We start from the raw sequence: 25,564 nt of genomic DNA on the forward strand, positions 1-25,564 counted from the left end.
AAAAGTAGAAAGACGCAAAGCTGTTTTCCTCATCTCTTCTATTATCAAGTACTGCCAATTAAAAAAAAGTTACAATGTGGCAGTTTCCATGACAGTCACATGGACGGATAAATAAAACTTCTCTGTCAGAATGCGCCTGGCGGCGAACAGCTCAGCGTGGGGGCCAGAGAGGAGGGCTGGGAGAGGGCGACGCGGGACGCACTTCTATGGGATAGATCAGCGTGTTTTTGTTTACTTCTTTTCAATATCAGTAAAGTAACTCTCACACAAATAATAACAATTCATAAAGACAATATAAAAATGGCATTCACAAACGAAGTGATTAGTTCCTGTATTTATAATGTTCTGTGGTCATACGTAATTTCCATTTCAAACGCGAAAAGAATTTTATATATATAGATAGATTCTGCACTTAAGTGGTTTAAACTTCCAGAAGACGTGAGACTTGCCCCAACAACTATTTACTAAATGCTTGTCTTTTTACCATTGTGTGGAGGAGTAGATGGTTAATTTGTTTTCTATTTCTGCAATGTTTTTATTCAGAGTTTAACAATAAGTAATGAACTGGTTTTCATGTATGTTAAATAGTTTCATACTAGTTAATTTCTTTAAGTTTTAATCAAATCTGTATCTTTATCGGTACTTAAGTATATCTTACCCATAAAATATTTCCACAGGCGGTCATTAGTGATATGTGAAGGTGATGTGATCTCTGTCCTGTTTTTGTTAAAGCAGTATCTTGGAGTTTATGGACAGGCCGTTGCTAATAAGACAATTAATGACCTCTGTAAACGATAAAGCTGATGTTTGCTAACTAAGGGTCACAAAAAAAAGTCACTGGACATGACTTAAGTTTTGTTTGGTATGAACTAATCAATTTGAGATTGAGATTGATTTATGTCATGGTACAATTAGAGGGTAAGATTTTAAAGCTACAGTATATACAGTGTAGGCTGTGTTAAGATATCATGCCTTATTTTTCTTCCACAAATGCTTTTGATTCGTTTTTTTTAAAACCAGGCTAAATTTGTTCTTCTTATATGGAACCACTATTTCATTTTGATTTTGTAAAACACTTTAATTTACTATTCTATGAAATGTGCTGTATAAATAAATTTGCCTTGACTTTGAAGCTACTAAATCCAGAAATAAATTTGGACTGGATGCCATATGTATAAAATCCATAGTGCCAGTAAAAATAAGGAGTTTCCTATATTAAAGAAAATTTAATAAGAACCAAAGTATCTATTGACTTGTGATTCTGCTACCAGTTGTTTTATTGTTATTTCATGTATCCATATTGAACTTCACAACAATCTTCAGATGCAGTTTGATGATTCATATTGTTTTAAATTGCCCCAACCTGCATGAGGACTTTAATTTCCATCCATGCAAAATGATGGTAGTGCAGGTACTCACTGAAAGAGACTGTGAGAGAAGTAAAGAGTTGTGAACAAACATTGTGCAAACCATTCATCGAGATGCCGTTGTCATGTGCAATGACGAGGCACATTTCTATTTGAATGGTTGTATAAATAAGCAAAACTTTCACTATTGGGTTGAAACCAACCCTCCTGAACTTCATCAGAGACCCCTGCACAGTGAACGCGTTACAGTTTGGTGCACCGTTGCAGAATTTGGCATTGTAGGCCCTTACTTTTTTGATGAGAGAGGAGCAATGGTCACTGTCATTTCAGAATATTACATTGAAATGCTAGAGAACTTTTTGCAGCCCCAACTGGAAGAAGTGGATGTGGTGGATGCCTGGTTTCAACAGGATGCAGCAACAGCTTATACGACGTGGAAATCCATACAAGTTTTGCGGAAGATGTTTCCAGGGAAGCTTATCTCCCTGCCCAGCGATGACGGCTGGCCTTCACGTTTGCCTGATCTCACTCCATGTGATTTCTTTTTGTGGGGCTATCTCAAGTCGAAGGTATACATACACAGACCTGAAAACCTTGAAGCTCTCAAGGATGCTGTTCGCCATGAAATCACCATTATTCCCCTTGAAATGTCTGAACAAGTCATGCAAGCATTTAGAAATCGTCTTGAAGAGTGTATCGCTAATGATGGCCATCACCTTGAAGACATCATTTTTAAAACACAGTGAAAACAATATATTTTGTATACCCTTTCTTGTGTGGTAATGAAATGTATTTTATATTTTTTTTATAGTGTTCTTGTAGAATAAATGTTTGAAATGTGATACTTTTTTTTTGGCTCACCCTGTATTTTAGTGCACCTGCAGGTTGTGAAGGTTCTCCCTGAAAATGGATGAAGGAATATTTCAATTGTTTAGGTCAATGATAACAAATCACATTAATTAAAAATGCATAATTTTAAGGTATACTCAAAAAAATAAACAAACAGGACAGGGCTGTTCATTTTTTTTTATCTAATTCAAGTTAATGTAACTTAAAATAATTTAAATTCAGATTCCTTTTAGATAGATAGATATTTTATTGTCTTTGAACTTAGTACAATGAAATTGTAGCAGTTCTAGAAGTGCATTCATATATAATAGACATAATTAAATTAAAATACTATACAATATAATACAGTACAATACAATAACTAAATATTCCACTTAGGTATACTGCACATATGAATTGAGTGCAAAAATAGAAATACACAAATGATATAACTTGCAAAGAATGTAAGCATATACTTGCAGTGGAAGAGTTATTGTTGTATCGGTCATTGTCAATCATTATAAGTGTTTAGTAGTATTCAATTCTCATATTGCTCTGGGGTAGAAATTGTTCTTAAATTTGGATGGACCTACAACTGGATGGAACTGAAATGCCTTCTAAAGGGCAACAGCTGAAACAGGTGATGTCCAGTTTGGGAAGGGTCTTTCATGATGTTTGCTCCTCTATTGAGGCAGCAAAAGCTGACGAGTTCCATTAAAGAGAGCAGTGTACAGCCAAGGGCGGCACGGTGGCGCAGTGGTAGCGCTGCTGCCTCGCAGTTAGGAGACCCGGGTTCGCTTCCCGGGTCCTCCCTGCGTGGAGTTTGCATGTTCTCCCCATGTCTGCGTGGGTTTCCTCCGGGCACTCCGGTTTCCTCCCACAATCCAAAGACATGCAGGTTAGGTGGATTGGTGATTCTACATTGGCCCTAGTGTGTGCTTGGTGTGTTTGTGTGTGTCCTGCGGTGGGTTGGCACCCTGCCCAGGATTGGTTCCTGCCTTGTGCCCTGTGTTGGCTGGGATTGGCTCCAGCAGACCCCCGTGACCCTGTATTCGGATTCAGCGGGTTAGAAAATGGATGGATGGGTGTACAGCCAATAACTTTATGGGCAGAGTTTATGATCCTCTGAAGGGCTTTCCTGTGACAAGGAGGAGGTAGCAATTGTGCCTGACTGATTTTAAAAAATAAATATGAAAACAACAATATATATCTTGCACAACTCTTAGCATAATGTTGCATGGCAAGTGTGTCACAATAGTGATATGCAAAGCAAGAGCAAGTATCAAAGGAAGTTCCATAGATAAGGCACAGCTTCAGTACAATATACAGTATATTACAGAATTGTACACAGAAACCGAGCAAAATACATTTGGGGTAGATTTGTCAAACAAGGTGAACAAGTTAATATCACACATCTTCCATTCATCACAAAATGTTAATGAGAAGACATACAAATGTGAAACCTTGAAGAACTAAACAGTAAAATGCACACCAGTAAAGTTCTGCCTTCACCATTGACATCTGACTGCATGTAGCCGGAGAGACAAGATGACACATGCAACCAACATTTTCATGTAATTTCAGGGCAATTTCAAAACATAAAGTAAATGTTGTCCTTTAAGGGAAATCTGCTGCAAGGTTTTAAATCTTGGTTGGTCAAAGAGCTGCCTAGTGATCACAAGTGTTTTGCCTGTTTCTCATGTTAATTCTCAGAAGATTGTTAATATACAGTAGATTAGTTTAAAATTTGAGAAAATGTCTAAAGCACTTGACACTTTGCACATTTCTAATTCAGACTGCCCATCTGGCTACAATACTGCTTTTAAATAAGCAAACTCAGCTTCCAAACTTTTTAATTAAACTTCACAGGTCTCCATCAAATGATGCTTCACAGCTTGCAACGGCCTAAACTTTCAGAAGTAAATGCCCTTTGAGGCAGCTCTTAAAGCTGGACAATGAATTTGTCTGGGAAGCACAGCATGATAAAGCACTTGAGCAAGTGAAAGGACTGATTATACAGGAATCAGGTCCAGATCCGATTCTCACATATTTTGAAATAAGTAAAGGGATTCAACTACAGGTGGATGCATCACAGCATGGTTTAGGTTCTGTCCTCCTCCAAGAAGGTAGGCCAGTGGCCTACACTTCTAAATTCTTGAACCACAGTGAACAAAATTATGCATTGATTGAGAAAGAGCTATATGTAGTTCTGTTCAGCTGCAAAAGATTCCATGATTATGTATACGGCTGCAGTGTAGTATTCGAATCAGACCACAAGTCTTTGGAATTCATACTCTGCAAACCCTTGTCAGCTGCACCACAGAGACTGTAGAGAATGATATTGCAACTACAGAGGTATGACATTACCATTGTCCACAAACCTGGAAGGGAAATCTCTGTTGCAGACACTTTGTTTCACTGACTGAAGGCATGGATGCACAAATCCATAGCATAATTTGCAATATGCCAATAAGTGACTGAAGCTTTCAGAAATCAGTGAAAAAAATCCAAATCAAAATAATGTAGTATCATTAAATATAAACCCAGTCCTAGCAACACAGACACAGCAAAAATGTTGGAATTCAACCAAAAAAATACTTGCAAAAATATTGTCCTTTCCTCTTTTGCCACTCAAAAATCAGGAAAGGAAAAAAAAAGAAAAATACCTTTGAGTACTTATTCAAGAATGAAAAGAAATATATCTTCTTCCTTCTACCAACACTCAATAATCCAGAAGAAAGGAAAACTATATACAAAAATAAATGTCCTTCCTTCTCCATTGAACAATCATGAAAAGAAATCATACACTATTTACATTAAAGAAATAAAAAAAAAAAAACACTGTTAAAGTCTTCCTATCTGTAAGCATGGGCTTTAACTCACTCACCACCTTACTTTCACTGTGTGATTTGCTCTGAAGGTTTTTTACAACATACAACATGGTCAACAGATGACCTCTAGTGTCCATTCTTTGGTTTTATAGGTTGAAGGGAGACGGTGGCGCCCAATCCCCACTGATGTTCTCTCGTTTCCCAATAAGGGAGCATGCAGTGATGCTGCTCACACTGCGCTGATGCCTCCTCCTATTTACTGAGGCAAGTGCCGGTACATGCTCTGTTAGGAGCTTCCCTTTTCTTCCACTCTACCGCAAGGCATTGCACTCTCTCTGGTAAGTACTACTGGCTTTCATTTTAAACGTTTCCCCAGGACTTTGCTAAACTTGTACGTTTGGCTTCTTTTTAACAAGGCAATGCAGCACTCACATTTCCTCCTTTCCCTTTTCAAGCAGTAGCAGAGTGCAACAGGCGACAGGCCTCACATTATCAAATGCTGTCCAATTCCCACCCATAACGTTACATAAATCAGGCTTGCATGCTGCAGACATGTAATAATGAACCATCAAGAAGCTGCATCTCCTTCTGCAGATACAACACACCTCCCCCTTCCTCAAGGTAAGTGTGCCCATGATCTCAATAGCTATTTTAAAAAAATACAGATAAGGCTATAAATAGCTATACTGCTCTAGTTTGACAAGCATTTTTTCACTTTCAGTGTTGTGCTGCACCACACACCCCACCCCTTAAAATTCTAGGTCAGACTGTAGGGGGAAAAAGTATCCAGCCTACTGAACTTTTTTCCTCCTTGACCAGTATTAACCTAGAAAGAGCTAAAACTAAGGAACCCTATCACACTCCCAACCTTTGATTTCTCCCTACACCATACCCAGATCTTTCCTCATAATCGCGGCAACCCATTTTCACCAGGGAGAATTTAGTCCTATGCCTCCACTAAGAAAGATAATCAATCGTTTCAATTCTCCTCACCTCCCGCCTCCCTCTATACTGGAAAAAATATTGGTCATTTTCGAGGACTCAGACAGCATTTCTGAAATATATAAAACCATTTTACAGTCCTTTCATTTCAAAGATCCAAGAGGACAGTGGGAAAAGGATCTCTCATTCATTATCTCAGAAAAGGAGTGGAAGGCAGCAATGCAGAGAATTAACTCGACCTCTATATGCGCAAATCATACAATTATTCAACTCAAAATTATATATCGAGCACATCTGTCTCGCTTAAAATTGTCCAAAATGTTTCCAGGGCAAGATCTAACCCGCGAATGCTGCAATCAAGTTCCAGCCTCACTGGGTCACATGTTTTGGGCCTGAACCAAATTAACATCATTCTGGACCAAAATCTTTAAATGCCTTTCAAACAGCCTTGGTGTCACAATCCCTCCTAATCCATTAACAGCTGTGTTTGGTGTACTTCCAGATGGGCTTAAAGAGGAGAAGTACAAACCAACTGTGATTGCCTTTACTACACTATTGTGTACTACACTAAATGTATTTGGCTATTCTAGTCTTTGTCCTCATTTGTCCAGAATGACCTAGTACAGGGTTACAATGACTCATTTGAAGCACCCACTGACGTAGACAGCACGGCAGCAGCAACCTCATCCCGCACTCATAATGGTGGTATAACTTTTGTTTTACAACCACAAAGTCCTTTCCTGACTTACCCAGGGATCCCTGAGAGCTTTGTCAAAGCATGTGCAGAGGCTGAAGTGACCATGTTGAACAGGGGCCACATCACCCAGCAGGTCAAAGGATTTCCCTGTAAGGAAGGACAGAGGTATTCCAACACCCTCAACCTGTGGTGAATCCCACAGCAATAGATCACCACACAGGACACATTAAATTTATGATATTCCAGCTCTCTGAACATTTAGAATTCTTAGATTTATACTTGATATCACTTTCGTGATGAAATGCATTAAAGTATGTATGTTACATTTTAAAGATAAATCGTTAACTTCTTTTAAATAATGAATACTGTTAATAATTCCACATGTGGGGGCAGCATGGTGAAAGAGCGGTTGCACTGCTGCCTTGCAGGGAGTCACGTCCCTGGTGTTCCTTGCCTGGAGTTTGCATGTTTTCCTGGAGGGTTTCCACAGTGTGTTCTGGTTTCCTTCCAAAGAAATGAAGGTTTGGAGATTTAGTAATGCTAAAATGACACTAGTGTATGTGTGTGCTTGTATTCATCTTGATGACCTGATGCCCTGTCCAGGGATTTTGTTTCTGTCTCGTGCCTGATGCTTGCTGAAATGGGCGCATCCATGGATTGATGTATGTAATCATTAAACATCCTTTTCAGAGATATTGTGGCAAGGAATTCCTCTGAATTTAATTGATATTTCAGGCAATTCACAACACAGTGAAGCCAAAAGGTTTCTCACCGTGATGATATCTTGCACTGCCACCTGGTGAAATCTGCGCCTCCGGATTATAGTTTTACTCGTGCAGATCGCCAAGGAAAAAGAGGCGGGGGCAAACATTTACTCGAGCCGGTTAAAAAGTAAAGATGTCAGTTTTGATAAGTTCAAGTCCTTTGAGTATCTCGCCGTTGTTATCCATGGAGATTCTCAAGTGCTAGTATTATCCGTATATAGACCTCCAAAATTCAACGCAGCTTTTTTTGAGGAATTCTCTGACTTTATGTCAATTTTAATTACGAACTATGACACACTCCTAATAGTTGGCGACTTTAATTTTCATATAGATAATCAGTGTGACCTAAAAGTAAAAGAATTTATGAACCTCCTGGACTCTTTTGATTTGAGACAGCTCGTTAAACAGCCTACACATAAAGCAGGTCATACGTTAGACTTAGTAATTACTAAAAGACTAAAAGTTGATATGAAGCAGGTCATTGATAGTGGTCTATCAGACCATTTTCTTCTACTTTTTAATATAGAAACTAGCAAAATACCCGCGCTTCACAGCGGAGACATAGTGTGTTAAAGAAGTTATGAAAAACAAAAGGAAACATTTTAAAAACAACGTAACATGATTGTCAATGTAAATGTTTTGTCACTGTTATGAGTGTTGCTGTCATATATATATATATATATATATATATATATATATAAATATACATACATACACACATAAATATGTATATATATATATATATATATATATACACAGACACATATATACATATACAATAATCCCTCGCTATATAGCGCTTCGACCTACGCAGCTTCACTCTATCGCGGATTTTATATGTAAGCATATCTAAATATATAATGCAGATTTTTTGCTGCTTCGTGGGTTCTGCAGACAATGGGTCTTTTTACTTCCTGGACATGCTTCCTCAGTTGGTTTGCCCAGTTGATTTCATACAAGGGACGCTATTGGCGGACAGCTGAGAAGCTAACCAATCAGAGCACGCAGTTAAGTTCCTGTGTGCTGAATGGCTCAGCGACGGAGCGCTGAATTAGCTTCCGCGGCGTTAACCAGGAAGTCTCGTCTCGCTCATTCAGCATCAACGTGTTTCGTTGTGTAGAGAGTTAACTTTTGTGCTCTTTAATGTTTATCTTTGTGCATAGTCAAGCCCTTCATTATGGCTCCAAAACGATCTGCTCCTGCTACTGCTTCAGGGGCCGTGCCCAAGCGCCAACGGAAGATGTTAATGATTGCCGAAAAGGTAAACGTTTTGGATATTTTGAAGGAAAGGAAAAGCTACACTGCTGTAGGACGCCATTACGGCACCAATGAGGCTACGATTCTTTTTATTTAAAAAGTAGGAAAGAAATATAAGATCTACAGCCGCAGTGTCCTTTTAAACAGGGTGCAAAACAAGTTGTAAGTGGATGTAATAAGGCAGTAGTCTGGATGGAATCTGCTTTAGGGATTTGGATTGAAGTCTGCTGGAAGAAGAACAACGGTGGTGCTATACAGTTGCCTGAAGAGGCTCCTTTAGAAGAGCTGTAACGCTCTCCTTTGTTGTGCAGTAAAATTAAACACCTCGTTATCGGACAAGTCATCGTGTCATTGTTGGTGAGTAACTATAATTAATTTTCTACTTACAGTACTTAATACATATACGTATGTTTAGTGTCACTGTACACACATTTACTGTATACAATTTTTCTTGAATTGTACATATTTATTGCTGGTGGCCTGTCTATCGTAATGGCTGTAACATATATGATATCGGAGACACTTGATATCTTTAATATAATATTTAGGTTTTACTGTATATAAACAGTGTGTTTACATACATAATTTCAATGAATCTTACCTAATATCTAAGAGAATACAAAGGGTTTATGCTGTATAACTGTGCGGGGAATATTTATAAACAGTGTGGGAGAGTTTATAAGGGCTTAAAATGTATAAAAATAACCATACAAACATATGGTTTCTACTTAGCGGATTTTCACCTATCGCGCGGGGGTCTGGAACGCAACCCCCGCATTCGAGGAGGGATTACTGTATATACAGATCTACATATATATACATATCTACATATATACACACATATCTATACTAATAAAAGGCAAAGCCCACACTCACTCACTCACTCACTCACTCACTCATCACTAATTCTCCAACTTCCCGTGTGGGTGGAAGGCTGAAATTTGGCAGGCTCATTCCTTACAGCTTACTTACAAAAGTTGGGCAGGTTTCATTTCGAAACTCTACGTGTAATGGTCATAACTGGAACCTATTTTTCTCCATATAATGTAATGGACTTGAGCTCGATGGCCGTGGGGGGTGGAGTTTTGTGTGACATCATCACACCTCCCACGTAATCACGTGAACTGACTGTCAACGCATTACGTAGAAAACCAGAAAGAGCTCCAAAAAGCGCTGAAGAAAACATGCATTATACAATTGAGAAGGCAGCGAAACAATAAGAAGCGAGTGAGTGACACATACTGTACAAGCATATTCATACCTGCAGCTTCTTCAGAAACAAAGCACAGTGTAAACCTAAAGTTTAAATTAAGTTCATAGACAGGCTGCTGCTGGCGTTTGTCATGCCCACGGCTAATGCGGGATACAAGTTTAATGACAAGTCACAGGGTATAAACGACAGTTTTGATCACTTTCTAACTAAGTTAAAATTACAGGTGAAAGACTGTGCTTATGCAAATTCCGAGAGACTATGTTTGTGGGGGGATTGACAGTTAAGGCGGGAGGAGGAGTGACGTCATCATCGCCCCTCCCATTCACCTCATTTCGCTCTGAGCTGAGCTCCGCGGCTAACGCCCTCATCCAAAGCAACTTCATCACACTGCCACCAAATACTCACAGAAAAATCCACAAGTTAATACAAACCCTGTCTCTAGAGTTTCTCCACACTGCATCCTCCAGGCACTACTTACAAAAGGTTACATTGACAATCGTGTTACGTTATTTTTAAAATCTTTCTTTTTCTTAGCACAAGCACAGCTGAGAAACTTCGATGCATGTGCTCCATAACGCGTTAAAAAATAATGCATTTAATCAAACTTTGCATTACAAGCAAAGGGGAACTTTTGTCAATGCATGATTTCCTGGTACACCGATTACATTGATCAGCGCTTCCCGGTTCATTTTACCCTTGCACCCCCTTGGTTTGAGAAGAAGTATGAAAAAATATAAGGTTAACACAGAAAAACAGCTTTATGAATAATCTATTTGCCATCAATAATTGTTTTGGTAAAGCCATACTCAGTGTAATCCTCCTTCCATTTTATAATTTTTCCGCCACTAGCCATGATTAAATGAACGGTAAAAAAGTAAGAGCGAAGCTGGGAGAGTGACTTATTCAGGCAGGCAGGCGACAGCTCAATAGCTCCAATTTGGATATAAGTAGGTTCTATTTAGTTGCCAGAAATATCTTTGGTAGGAATGGAAGTTGAATTTAGTCTTTAAATTTCTATGGTAAAGAAAAAGTTATGCAATGATGACTACATTTAACTATATAAAGTCACTGTCGGAATAAATAAAGTCAAAACTTGAATATATAAAGTCAGCGTCGGTATATATAAAGTCAAAACTTGTTTCTGAATATATAAAGTCAAAACTTGAATATAGATAGATAGATAGATACTTTATTAATCCCAAGGGGAAATTCACATAATCCAGCAGCAGTATACTGATACAAAGAAACAATATTAAATTAAATAGTAATAAAAATGAAAAAAATTAAAATAAAATTAATGTTAGCATTTACTCCCCCGGGTGGAATTGAAGAGTCGCATAGTGTGGGGGAGGAACGATCTCCTCAGTCTGTCAGTGGAGCAGGACAGTGACAAAAGTCTGTCACTGAAGCTACTCCTCTGCCTGGAGATGACACTGTTCAGTGGATGCAGTGGATTCTTCATGATTGACAGGAGTTTGCTTAGTGCCCGTCGCTCTGCCACAGATGTTAAACTGTCCAACTTTAATCCTACAATAGAGCCTGCCTTCTTAACAAGTTTGTCCAGGCGTGAGGCGTCTTTCATCTTTATGCTGCCACCCCAGCACACCACCACGTAGAAGAGGGCACTCGCCACAACCGTCTGGTAGAACATCTGCAGCATCTTACTGCAGATGTTGAAGGATGCCAACCTTCTCAGAAAGTATAGTCTGCTCTGACCTTTCTTACATAGAGCATCAGTATTGGCAGTCCAGTCCAATTTGTCATCCAGCTGCACTCCCAGATATTTAAGGTCTGCACCCTCTTCACACAGTCACCTCTGATGATCACAGGGTCCATGAGGGGCCTGGGCCTCCTAAAATCCACCACCAGCTCCTTGATCTTGCTGGTGTTAAGGTGTAAGTGGTTTGAGTCGCACCATTTAACAAAGTCTTTGATTAACTTTCTGTACTCCTCCTCCTGCCCACACCTGATGCAGCCCACAATAGCAGTGTCATCAGCGAACTTTTGCACGTGGCAGGACTCGAGTCATATTGGAAGTCTGATGTATATAGATTGAACAGGACCGAGAAAGTACAGTCCCCTGCGCGCCCTGTATTGCTGAACACAATGTCAGACCTGCAGTTCCCAAGACGCACATATTGAGGTCTGTCTGTAAGATAGTCCACAATCCATGCCACCAGGTGTGAGTCTACTCCCATCTCAGTCAGCTTGTCTCTAAGGAGCAGAGGTTGGATGGTGTTGAAGGCGCTAGAGAAGTCCAAAACATAATTCTTACAGCACCACTGCCTCTGTCCAGATGGGAGAGGGATCGTGAAGCATATAGATGATGGCATCCTCCGCTCCCACCTTCTCCTGGTATGCGAACTGCAGAGGGTCGAGGGCGTGGCGGACCTGTGGCCTCAGGTGGTGAAGCAGCAGCCGCTCCATGGTCTTCATCAGATGTGACGTCAGAGCAACAGGCCGGAAGTCATTCAGCTCACTAGGACGTGATACCTTTGGGACAGGAGTGATACAAGATGTTTTCCAAAGCCTTGGGACTCTCCCCAGGCTCAGGTTGAAGATGTGCTTTAGAGGACTCCCCAGTTCCAACGCACAGGCCTTCAGCAATCGTGGCGATACACCATCTGGACCCGCTGCTTTGCTGGCACAAAGTCTTTTCAGCTCTCTGCTCACCTGGGCTGCTGTAATTGTGGGTGGGGATGTCTCACCTATGCTGGTATCAGCAGAAGGATGGTTGGAGGATGCAGTACTCGAGGTGAGAGTGGGTTACTGTGATCAAACCTATTAAAGAAGTTGTTCATTTGGTTTGCTCTCTCCACGTCTGTCTCGATGGCGGCACCCGCTCGAGCTGCAGCCAGTGATAATCTTCATCCCATCCCACACTTCCTTCATGCTGTTGTTCTGCAACTTCTGCTCCAGCTTTCTCCTGTACTGCTCTTTCGCCACCCTGAGCTGGACTCGGAGTTCCTTCTGCACGCACTTGAGCTCATGCTTATCACCACCTTTAAAAGCCCTTTTCTTCTGGTTCAAAAGGCCCTTGATGTCACTTGTAACCCATGGCTTGTTGTTAGCATAGCAGCATACTGTTCTTACTGGAACTACAATGTCCATACAGAAGTTGATGTAATCAGTTGTGCATTCAACAGCCTCTTCAATGTTCTCACTATGTGACCCAAGCAATATATCCCAGTCTGTAGTTCCAAAGCAGTCTCTCAGAGCCTGCTCTGCCTCAGGGAAACCACTTCCTGAATGAGCGTGTAGTTGTAGGTAGCGCCTCACTCTTGGTTTGTATTGAGGCTGAAGCAGAACCAGGTTATGATCTGCTTTCCCAAGAGCAGGCAGCATGGTGGCGCTGTATGTGTCTTTAACGTTTGCATACAGTAGGTCGATAGTCCTGTTTCCCCGAGTGTTACAATCCACATACTGGGAGAAGGCAGGTAATGTTTTGTCCAGCGTTACATGGTTAAAGTCTCCAGCGATTAGCACAAGTGCCTCAGGGTGCTGCGTTTGTAACTTAGCAACTGCGGAATGGATGATGTCACTCGCCATCTCCGCCTTCGCTTGAGGGGGGATGTAAACAATAACAGCAATCACGTGTCCAAACTCTCTGGGCAAGTAATAGGGCGCAGACTTACGCCAACAGTTCATGTCCCTGCAGCAAGTGGAGATTTTAACGTTTACATGTCCTGAGTTGCACCACTTTGTATTGACATAGAGAGCGAGACCTTTCTTCTTTCCGCAAGTACTTGCGTCTCTGTCCGCTCTAACTGTGCTAAACCCGGGTAGCTCCACGTTAGCATCTGGGATGATAGACGTTAGCCATGTTTCACTAAAACACAGCAAGCTGCATTCTCTGTAGGTTCTGACATTTTTCACCAGCACAGCCAGTTCGTCGATCTTATTTGGTAGTGAGTTTACATTTCCCAGGATCACAGAAGGCACCAACGGTTTATAACGCCATTTTCTCTCAAGTTGTCTCGATTTAATCTTATTTTTATCTTTGCGCTCGGCTGCCCCGATATCGTCTTCTTACCTCGTCAGGTAAATAAGGAACCACACTGGCATAAGCATTTCTTCTCAGTGCTTTAAGCTGACTACTTGAATAGGCGATTCTCAGAGTGTAAAAATCCATGTCAAATAGTAAAATGGTAAAAAGTGTCCAGTCGCCTCATGCTACCAGTAGTGACACTGACTGTAGCCAAATGCAAAACTAGTGAAGAAACAGTCAGAAAAGATGAGGAGGGAAAAATGTCAGTGGCCTCCACCTGTTAAACCATTCCTGTTTTGGGGGTCATCTCATTGTTGCCCCTCTAGTGCATCTGTTGTTAATTTCATTAACACCACAGCAGCTGAAACTGATTAACAAGCCCTCTGCTACTTAACTGACCAGATTAATATCCCATAAGTTTCATTGACTTTATGCTATACTATGATTAAAAAGTGTTCCTTTAATTCTTTTGAGCAGTATATATATATATACATATATATATACTGTATATTTAAAATAAAAAATTAAAATTTTCATTAAGAAGAAAAGAAAACCTTTTTAAACTGAGGGAAAATATACCAATAACTATCTGTTAAGGATCTCTTTGTATACCACGTTGTCAGTTCAGCAGTCCGGTTGTAATATGACCAAGCTGTGCACTGAGATTACCTTTGAGAATGCAACACATAGTTTTGTCCAGGAGGAAAGCAATGTTGCCTCAAGTCAATGGCAACCTTTTGTAGGGTGTGTCCCTGAGACTTATTAATTGTCATTGCGAAGCAGAGCCTTACTGAAAATTTGAGGCATTTCAATTGAAATGGGAGATTAGAGGGTATAACGGTGATGCCAGGAATATATTCAGAGTGTGGCGCTCTGCTGTTTTTTTGTGTAGCTGCCTTCACACAGCTTCTCCGCTGCTTTATAAACGAACGCCATATAAGGCCATCGTTTCTCTTTGCTTCGCGGTTCCGTACTATTTTATTGTTCGTTTATTACGATTCTTATAGTTATTGTGCAGCTATTCGAGACTTACTTTACTGTTTAGGTACCCATTTCCTTTATTTAATCCGTGGCTTGTACGTTATTTTTTGCTCGTTTATTACGATTATAGATATTTATTGATTCCCTTCTTTAGCTGACTGCCTGCTCATATAAGACGCTCCACTGGTTTTTTGTGAAAAAGCATTTATTCAGCTTCTCCGCTGTTTTATAAACGAACGACATATAAAGCCATCACCTTGTCAATTGTGTAATGCGTTTTTTGAACAGGTTTGATGCATGGAAGTGATCACTTGTACTGCGTTCAGTCAGTTCACGTGAGCTGCTCTCTTGTGTGATGTTTTGATGTCCACAGCTTTATTTAATGTTCGCTAAGACCCGGCACATAAAAGTTTCTCGCTACAGCAATTTTATCTCCGTTACAAAGTGATCCAAAGTGTCGTTTATACCTCGTGTCTCCTCATTAAACTTGTATCTCGTGAATAAAGTATCCAGCATTTTTCTTCAGCGCTCTTTGGGAGCTCTTCCTTCTTTTCTACGTACTGCGGTCACAGTCAGTTCACGTGATTACGTGGGAGGCGTGATGATTTCACATGCAGCTCCACCCCCCACGGCCGTTGAGCTTATGTACATTACAGTATATGGAGAAAAATAGGTTCCAGTTATGACCATTATGCGTAGAATTTCTAAATGAAACCTGGCCAGCTTTTGTAAGTAAGCTGTAAGGAATGAGCCAGCCAAATTTCAGCCTTCTACCTACACGGGAAGTTGAAGAATTAGTGATGAGTGAGTGAGTGAGTCAGTGAGGCCTTTTATTAGTATAGATAACTAGCAAAATACCCGCGCTTCGCAGCGGAGAAGTAGTGTGTTAAAGAAGCAATGAAAAAGAAAAGGAAACATTTTTAAATTAACGTAACATGATTGTCAATGTAATTGTTTTGTCACTGTTGTGAGTGATGAGTGTTGCTGTCATATTATATATATATATACTGTATATATATATAAATATATATATATTTACAAACACACACACATAAACATATATATATACATATCTATACATATACACATATATATATATACACACACATATATACATATATATCTACATATATACACATACATATACATACACACACACATACATACACACACATATATACACACAAATACATATCTACATATATACACACACAGCTATTTCGTATCAGTGCAATACGCTGCTTGTTAAAAAAGATAACTGCCGCTCTTACGTGCAAGTCTGTGTGGATATTATGAACTATCGTATTTGTTCAAGTTCTATTTAAATTTTAAATAGAAGGAATTTTTATTTAGTCGACAGAAATATCTTTGGTAGGAATGGTAAAAACAGACAGGAATATTATTCCTGAATAAATCAACTCAAACCTTAAACAACTTATAATATTTTGCTCTCCATAAAAATATATACTGTCTAAATTATACAAGTTAGAAATAAAGTAAACGTTAAAAGAACAAACATTCAAATTTCTTTACTCTTATGTAATTTTATATAAAAATAAACTTAGATTTTAAATATCCCAAAAGATTTTGCTCTCCATAAAAATATATCCTGTCAAAATTATACAAATTCAAATATGAACATGCTGCATAACAAAACCTGGAAATATAAATAAAATGTGTTCCTTTCAGCAATAACAAATCAAATCATTCAGTTGTCTTTGCTCATATGTCATTTTAGAGCTGGACGCCTGGCATCTTTTTTTGGCAACAAGTTCGTTTATGTTTGGTGTGAGGTTCTTTGTTGTGGAGATTCTCAGGATGGATTGCAGGTGCTCATCAGTGAGGCGACTCCTGTGTGCTGTTTTGTTAGTCTTTATCACTGAGAAGAGCTTCTCAAACAGATATGTGCTACCAAACATGCACAAGGTTCGAGCCGCATGTAGACGGACTTTTTTTGTTCTTCAAAGTCACCAAAGCGCCGTGCAAACTCAGTGCGCTCAGTTTATCAGCAAAGTGCGTATTTTGGGAACACCGTAGTGACGACTTGGTTCAACATTACTTGGCAACAGGGAAAGTGGGGCAAGGTGCACGGGTGCATTTGTGTCTCCCATAAAAGCAGCTTCACTTGAAATCACTTTGTGATTGTGCACAGGTAAAAATGTCCACTGAAGTGTCAGATTCTTATTTAATTCTTCTGCTTTCTGTATCTTCTGCATTGCATTCAGGTCTTTTAGGTTACCCTGATGTTTTGTCTCATAGTGCCGTCTTAGATTAAATTCTGTAATTACAGCCACATTAGCTCCACAAATGAGACACACGGGTTCAGTAAACATATACTCAGCCTCCCATCGGTTTTAAAGGCTCTATTTTCAGAATCAACTTTTCTCTTCAGCATCGTGTGAGCTAGCTTCGCAATAACTTGCAGCATCATAAGCTAGACTTGATTAATGCGGTAAGTGTTCGGCAAGGCAGCTGAAGCGTTGAATTATGGGATCTGTAGTTTATTGTGTTACCAGCGCTTCATATACCCGGGCCATTAATAACAATAATACAGTATATAAAATGATCTCGCGGGCCGGATATAATTACACGCCGCCCGCGGCCCTTGAGTTTGACACATATGGACTAAATAAAACTTGAAAAGATATATTTTTTCAAATGTGATCGCGTAATTCAGATAGAGTTGACGCGCACTACAGTCTGCATGCCTCAATAAGTCATCCTCCCCTCGCTCTTACTTTTTTACTGTTCATCTAATGAATACACTGAGTATGGCTTTACCAAAACAATCATTGAAGGCGAATAAAGTATCCATTATTCGAGTATGTAGATCGGGGTGTATATATATATATATATACATATATATATACCCGCGTATCGCAGCGGAGACGTAGTGTGTTAAAGAAGCTATGAAAAAGAAAAGGGAACATTTTAAAAATAACGTAACATGACTGTCAATATACAGTATTTGTTTTGTGAGTTTTACTGAGTGTTGCTGTCATTAAGGATTTGATTATCATTATTTCTTTCAATCAGGTTCGTATTTGTAGGATGTGTTGTGTTACATTCCGTGTTTGTCAATCGTTGTAAAGATGACAGGTTTCATTCATCGATTCGTTTCTTACTGCATCAATAAACAGCTCGTCTTCTTCTTTATCTGAGACCCACACACTGCATGCACGGGTTTTTTTTTTTTACACTGTCTTCCTTTAGCGGGACATTGACTTTTTCCACCGTGTGCTTTGTTTCCACAGTAGCTGCATTTATGAATATGCTTTTATGTATCAGACGCTTTATATTTTTTTGCTGCCTTTTCAATTGTGTAATTCGTTTTTTGTTCAGCGCTCTTTGGAACTGTTGCTTTTGTCTGTGCACTGCGTCAGTTCACGTGAGCCGCTCGGTGTACATGCATCGAAGTTTCCCAGCTGTGCTGGTGCCATGTCGTGCTATGTCCATGGCTGTATCTAATGTTACCGAAGTCCCGGCACTTAAAACTGAGTTTGTGCCTCATGAATATGGTTGTATATGTCACTCGCTCGCTTCTTATTGTTTCGCTGCCTTCTCAATTATATAATGCATGTTTTCCTCAGCGCTTTTTGGGCCTCTTCCTGGTTTTCTACATACTGCGTGATTACGTGGAAGGCGTGATGATGTCACATGAAACTCCGCCCCCACGGGTTTCAAGCTCATCTCCATTACAGTAAATGGAGAAAAACAGCTTCCAATTATGACCATTACACGTAGAATTTCGATATGAAACCTGCCCAACTTTTGTAAGGAAGCTGTAAGGAATAACCCTACCAAATTTCAGCCTTCTACCTACACGGGAAGTTGGAGAATTAGTGATGAGTCAGTCAGTCAGCCAGTGAGTGAGTCAGTGAGGGCTTTGCCGTTTATTAGTATAGATGATAGAAAACACCCATGAGAAGCATATTGTTAAAAAAAAACGCGTCTTTGACTCAGCAGCAGCTTTAAAACTTACAAACATTCTAAGCAATCAGTCCGTTTATAGTGCCAAATATAATAGCGAGGATAATGTAAATAGTAAGGTGGAAAGATTTAATTCTAAAGTGAGAACTGCTGTTGACATAGTTGCACCTGAAAAGACAGTTAAAAAATCTTCTAGCATTGTTATACCATGATAGACCCAAAGAGTGCATGATTTAAAGACAACATGCCGTGGAGCTGAGCGTAAATGGAGGAAGACTAAATTAACTATCCACTATGAAATATTAAAAGTTAAAATAACAAAATACAATAACACTGTCCATCTTGAGAGGCGCTACTATTTCTCTAAGATTATAAATAACAATGCTAGTAATCCCAGAGTCTTATTCTCGACGATTGATCGTCTGCTAAACCTAGGTAACTCAAAGGAATGACTCCTAAGTACTTCCAGTAAAACCTGTGAGGCTATTGCTGTATTTTTCAACCAAAAAATTAATGATATTAGAAATAACATAGTATACAGTGGTGTGAAAAACTATTTGCCCCCTTCCTGATTTCTTATTCTTTTGCATGTTTGTCACACAAAATGTTTCTGATCATCAAACACATTTAACCATTAGTCAAATATAACACAAGTAAACACAAAATGCAGTTTTTAAATGATGGTTTTATTATTTAGGAGAAAAAATCCAAACCTACATGGCCCTGTGTGAAAAAGTAATTGCCCCCTGAACCTAATAACTGGTTGGGCCACCCTTAGCAGCAATAACTGCAATCAAGCGTTTGCGATAACTGGCAATGAGTCTTTTACAGCGCTCTAGAGGAATTTTGGCCCACTCATCTTTGCAGAATTCTTGTAATTCAGCTTTATTTGAGGGTTTTCCAGCATGAACCGCCTTTTTAAGGTCATGCCATAGCATCTCAATTGGATTCAGGTCAGGACTTTGACTAGGCCACTCCAAAGTCTTAATTTTGTTTTTCTTCAGCCATTCAGAGGTGGATTTGCTGGTGTGTTTTGGGTCATTGTCCTGTTGCAACACCCAAGATCGCTTCAGCTTGAGTTGACGAACAGATGGCCGGACATTCTCCTTCAGGATTTTTTGGTAGACAGTAGAATTCATGGTTCCATCTATCACAGCAAGCCTTCCAGGTCCTGAAGCAGCAAAACAACCCCAGACCATCACGCTACCACCACCATATTTTACTGTTGGTATGATGTTCTTTTTCTGAAATGCTGTGTTCCTTTTACGCCACATGTAACGGGACATTTGCCTTCCAAAAAGTTCAACTTTTGTCTCATCAGTCCACAAGGTATTTTCCCAAAAGTCTTGGCAATCATTGAGATGTTTCTTAGCAAAATTAAGACAAGCCCTAATGTTCTTTTTGCTTAACAGTGGTTTGCGTCTTGGAAATCTGCCATGCAGGCCGTTTTGCCCAGTCTCTTTCTTATGGTGGAGTCGTGAACACTGACCTTAATTGAGGCAAGTGAGGCCTGCAGTTCTTTAGACGCTGTCCTGGGGTCTTTTGTGACCTCTCGGATGAGTCGTCTCTGCGCTCTTGGGGTAATTTTGGTCGGCCGGCCACTCCTGGGAAGGTTCACCACTGTTCCATGTTTTTGCCATTTGTGGATAATGGCTCTCACTGTGGTTCGCTGGAGTCCCAAAGCTTTAGAAATGGCTTTATAACCTTTACCAGACTGATAGATCTCAATTACTTCTGTTCTCATTTGTTCCTGAATTTCTTTGGATCTTGGCATGATGTCTAGCTTTTGAGGTGCTTTTGGTCTACTTCTCTGTGTCAGGCAGCTCCTAATTAAGTGATTTCTTGATTGAAACAGGTGTGGCAGTAATCAGGCCTGGGGGTGGCTACGGAAATTGAACTCAGGAGTGATACACCACAGTTAGGTTATTTTTGAACAAGGGGGCAATTACTTTTTCACACAGGGCCATGTAGGTTTGGATTTTTTCTCCCTAAATAATAAAAACCATCATTTAAAAACTGCATTTTGGGTTTACTTGTGTTATATTTGACTAATGGTTAAATGTGTTTGATAATCAGAAACATTTTGTGTGACAAACATGCAAAGGAATAAGAAATCAGGAAGGGGGCAAATAGTTTTTCACACCACTGTATCTCTCCAACACTAAGGATCCTCCTAAACCCCATCATTCCATTATAAACAAATTAAACTCTTTCACTAGGATAGATTTACCTGATTTACAAAAAATAATATCTCAATTAAAACCCTCCACCTGTGTCCTTGACCCAATACCAACAAATTATTTCAAAGAAGTATCAGGCATGCTAATTGATAATGTTCTTGACATTGTAAATTCATCATTAGATATGGGGGTCTTCCCAGACTGTCTTAAGACTGCTGTAGTTAAACCCCTACTTAAGAAACATAATCTCGACCCCTCGGCTCTTGAAAATTTTAGACCCATCTCTAATGTGCCTTTCTTAAGTAAAATTCTGGAGAAGGCAGTCATTATGTAGTTAAATGACCACCTCAATAAACATGCTATTCTTGATAAATTTCAGTCAGGTTTTAGAACAAATCGCAGCACAGAAACTGCACTCGTTAAAGTAGTAAATGACTTGCGGGTAAATGCAGACAGAGGCCATTTATCTGTTCTCATCCTTTTAGATCTGAGTGCAGCATTTGACACCATTGATCATAATATTCTTAGAAATCGCCTTAGTCAATGGGTGGGCCTCTCTGGCAGTGTCTTAAATTGGTTTGAATCCTATCTGGCAGGGAGAAAATTCTTTGTTAGTTGTGGTAATTACAACTCAAAGACACATGATATCCGATATGGTGTTCCACAAGGCTCTATCCTGGGTCCGCTGCTGTTCTCAATCTATATGCTTCCGTTAGGTCAGATTTTCTCGGGGCACAATGTGAGCTACCACAGCTATGCTGATGACACACAGCTGTATTTATCAATAGCACCTGATGACCCTGATTCTCTTGATTCACTAACACAATGTCTGACTTGTATCTCAGAATGGATGAATAGTAACTTTCTCAAGTTAAATAAAGAGAAAACTGAAATCTTAGTGATTGGCAATAATGGATACAATGAGGCATATAGAAATAAACTGGATACATTAGGATTAAAGTCAAAACGGAGGTAAAAAGCTTAGGGGTAATTGTTGACTGTAATCTGAATTTTAAATCGCATATTAATCAGATTACTAGGACAGCATTTTTTCACTTAAGAAACATAGCTAAAGTTAGACCTCTTATATCACTGAAAGATGCTGAGAAATTAGTCCACGCGTTTGTTTTCAGTGAAATAGATTACTGTAACGCACTCCTTTCAGGACTACCCAAAAAAGTCATAAATCGTTTGCAACTAGTGTAGAATGCAGCTGCTAGAATCCTAACTAGGAAAAGAAAATCCAAGCAAGTTTCTCTAGTTTTGATGTCGCTACACCTGTGTCATTCAGGATTGACTTTAAAATTCTGCTCATGGTTTATAAAGCCTTAAATAATCTCGCCCCATCTTATACAGTATATCGGAATGTCTGACACCTTTATATTCCAAATCGTAACCTCAGATCCTTAAATGAGTATCTCCTTAGAATTCCAAGAACAAAACTTAAAAGTGGTGAGGCGGCCTTCTGCTGTTATGCACCTAAAATCTGGAATAGCCTGCCAATAGGAATTTGCCGGGCTGATACGGTGGAGCACTTTAAAAAACTGCTGAAAACACATTACTTTAACATGGCTTTCTCATAATTTCACTGTAATCAATATCCTGATACTCTATATCTCCAACTCATTATAATAACTTTTCATGGTGGCTCTAAAATCTGTAATAACACCTACTCTCTTTTCTGTTTCCTTTTCTGGTATCCCAAGCCACCACCATCTACTCAAAGCACCGTAATATTCCAACAATGATGGATGGATTAAAAGCCAGAAGTCTATATGACCATCAACAACAAGTGGACTCCGTGAGAACCCTAACTACAAAGAGGACTACAGTGGAACCTCTAGATACGATCACCTCTGTATATGAGAAATGCAAGATAAGAGGAAAGTATGAGCGAAAAATTTGGATCTAAATACAAGCATTGGCTTGCATAACGAGCCACGAGCCAGGCTGTGGTTATGCGTGACGCGTTTCTCGATCCGCCTCGACTCGGGGATTCACCCAAGCTGACGCTGCCAGCCCATCAGCTCATTCAGTGTTCCTTGTTCTCCCGTAGCGTGAGGATCTACGCGTTTGTGTGCTTGTGATTTCATTGTTTTGCTGTAGCAGTTCGCCGTATAAGCGTATTTAAAAATACTGAGGACATGCAGACGGAGAATAGGAGACGATTGCCCTCAAGAGGAGTACTAGGGTGTTGTACCGTGTTAGCCTTTATGAATATAGAGAAAAGCCAAGCAAAATGACACCTTTTATTGGCTAACTAAAAAGATTACAATATGCAAGCTTTGATTACATCTTGCCTGAAGATGGGGCCTGAGTTGCCTCGAAAGCTTGCATATTGTAATCTTTTTAGTTAGCCAATAAAAGGTGTCATTTTGCTTGGCTTTTCTCTACCCTCAAAAGGTGAGAGAGAGAGAGGTGAGTGAGCAAGAGAGATAAGGAGAGAGAGAGGGGGGCGCGCGTGCAAGAGAGATAAGGAGAGGGAGACGCGCATGAGAGAGAAGAACCATCAGCTCAGTTATGATCAGTGTTATTTGTTAGGAAAATAGATTTTTATGTTGATATTTTTGGGGGTGCGGAACGGATTAACTGGATTTCCATTATTTTCAATGGGGAAGTTTTGTTCTAGATACAAGAAATTCGCTATACAAGCTCAGTGCTGGAACGAATTAAACTCGTATCTAGAGGTCCCACTGTATTTCATTTATGATAGGTAGAATGCCCAGAGGGCACTGGGTGGTCCCGTGGCCTGGAACCCCTGCAAATTTTATTTTTTTTCTCCAGCCATCTGGAGTTTTTTTCTGTCTTTTCTGTCCACTCTGGCCATCGGAACTTACTCCTTTTCTATGTTAACTAATGTCGTCTTATTTTAATTTCTTATTTTGTCTTTTATTTTTCTTTTTTTCTGTATGTAAAGCACTTTGAGCTACTTTTTGTATGAAAATGTGCTATATAAATAAATGTTGTTGTTGTTGATGTAAAGTACACACGCAAGTATAAACAGTACAATGCTTGCGTAGCAGTAGCATCCGCTGGAGCATGTGTCACGTCCTGTGAAGTATAAACCCAGCCTTACAGAACATGCCTTGACTCTCTCCCTTCCAGATCAAGGATGCATCATTACACCCCTCTGTCGGAGCTACGATTGCGCTAGTGTCTCTGCTCCTAGCTTTGTCTGCAGCCACTGCACTTCCCTAGGCACTTCCAGCTCCAACAGAGCTGGAGCTGGCATTCTATTAGCTATACCCACAAACAGTCCTCCACTCTGTCCTCCCATTTCCATGCTTACCCTAGCCAGAGGATAGGTGACCTCATTAATATGGTTATCCCGCACCTTCACACCTGATCTCAAGCAACTCCATTCCAGGTAACAGGTCAAACTCTAACCATGTCTTTGCCTCTTTTTGCCTAGAAGGAGAAAACCTCTTTTTGTTGCCTTCTTGGTTACAAACACAGGGGTTAACAGATCCCCTCTATTTCCTTTACTCAGGGGACCTTTCCCATTGGTTAAAACCACAACCCATGTACACTTTAAATGTACCTTCAGGTATACCTGTTGATCTGGGTTCATTACTGATTTTACTTCTTTCTTATCTTTGCAGCTTCCTCCTCTGCTGATCCTTCAGGAATCTCTCTGTCAAGTCCACCGCTTCCTGGGCTGATGCTGATGGATCTCCATTGCACTGGTGTTCTCCCCCACTTGTACAGCACTTGGGTGCACTCTATCCAATTGGACTGGACCTCTCTACACAGGCTGTTCCTGAGAAGACATGTTCTGTCCACCAAAAAAAAAAATCTTCATCTGTGTTCCTCTCAAAAACAAAACCTGTCTGTCACCATCGACCAATCCCACCACTGCCACATTTTGTGAAACCCCATGTAGTGGGAATTAGCACCAACTACACTATGGGCCATTGTTGTTTATGTACCGAAAGTAACAATGATGAGATCAGAGAGCCACAGACACAAAATTGTAAAAGTGAAAAAAAACAAGTGTTCTTCATTTATAAGTGCTGCAAACAAAAATGGTGAAAAAAATCCAAATCGAAATGATGTAGTGTGTCATAATGATACACACATATGTGTAATGAATGTAATGTTGAAATGTAATGTAATGTTGAAAAATCAGCAAAAGAAAATACAAAAATACCGTCCTTTCCACTTATGCCACTCAAAAATCAGGAAAGGAAAAGAAAAAGAAAAACAAGTTTCAGTTCCTGTTCAAAAATAAAAAGAAATATATCTTATTCCTACTACCAACAATGAATAATCAAGAAGAAAGGAAAACTATATACAGAAACAAATGTTATTCCTTCTCCTCCACTGAACAATCAGGAAAAATAAATCATACGAGTTTACAGTAAAGAAAGTCCCCTTATCTGCATGCATGGGCTTTAACTCGCTCAAAACTCTACCTTTACTCTGTGATTTGGTCTGAAGGTTTGTCTGACAAACAGCCTGGTGAAAAGATGACCTCTAGTGTAAATTCTTTAGTTTTATAGGTCGCAGGGGGATTGTGGTGCCCAATCCCTACCCGACGTTCTTTTAGTCCCCAATCAGGGAGCATGCAGTGACACTGCTCACGC

General features: G+C 39.8%; 1 long non-coding RNA gene across 1 annotated transcript; it reads left to right on the top strand.

Annotated features, from left to right (window-relative positions):
* The first annotated feature begins 5,296 nt into the window (after positions 1–5,296).
* LOC120518104 lies at positions 5,297–24,949 on the top strand. Its single transcript, XR_005631179.1, has 3 exons — positions 5,297–5,364; positions 5,482–5,647; positions 24,581–24,949. It is a non-coding gene; the product is annotated as an uncharacterized LOC120518104 (long non-coding RNA).
* The last annotated feature ends 615 nt before the right edge of the window (positions 24,950–25,564 follow it).

Source organism: Polypterus senegalus, chromosome 17 (assembly GCF_016835505.1).
Source record: "Polypterus senegalus isolate Bchr_013 chromosome 17, ASM1683550v1, whole genome shotgun sequence".
Taxonomy (NCBI): domain Eukaryota; kingdom Metazoa; phylum Chordata; class Cladistia; order Polypteriformes; family Polypteridae; genus Polypterus; species Polypterus senegalus.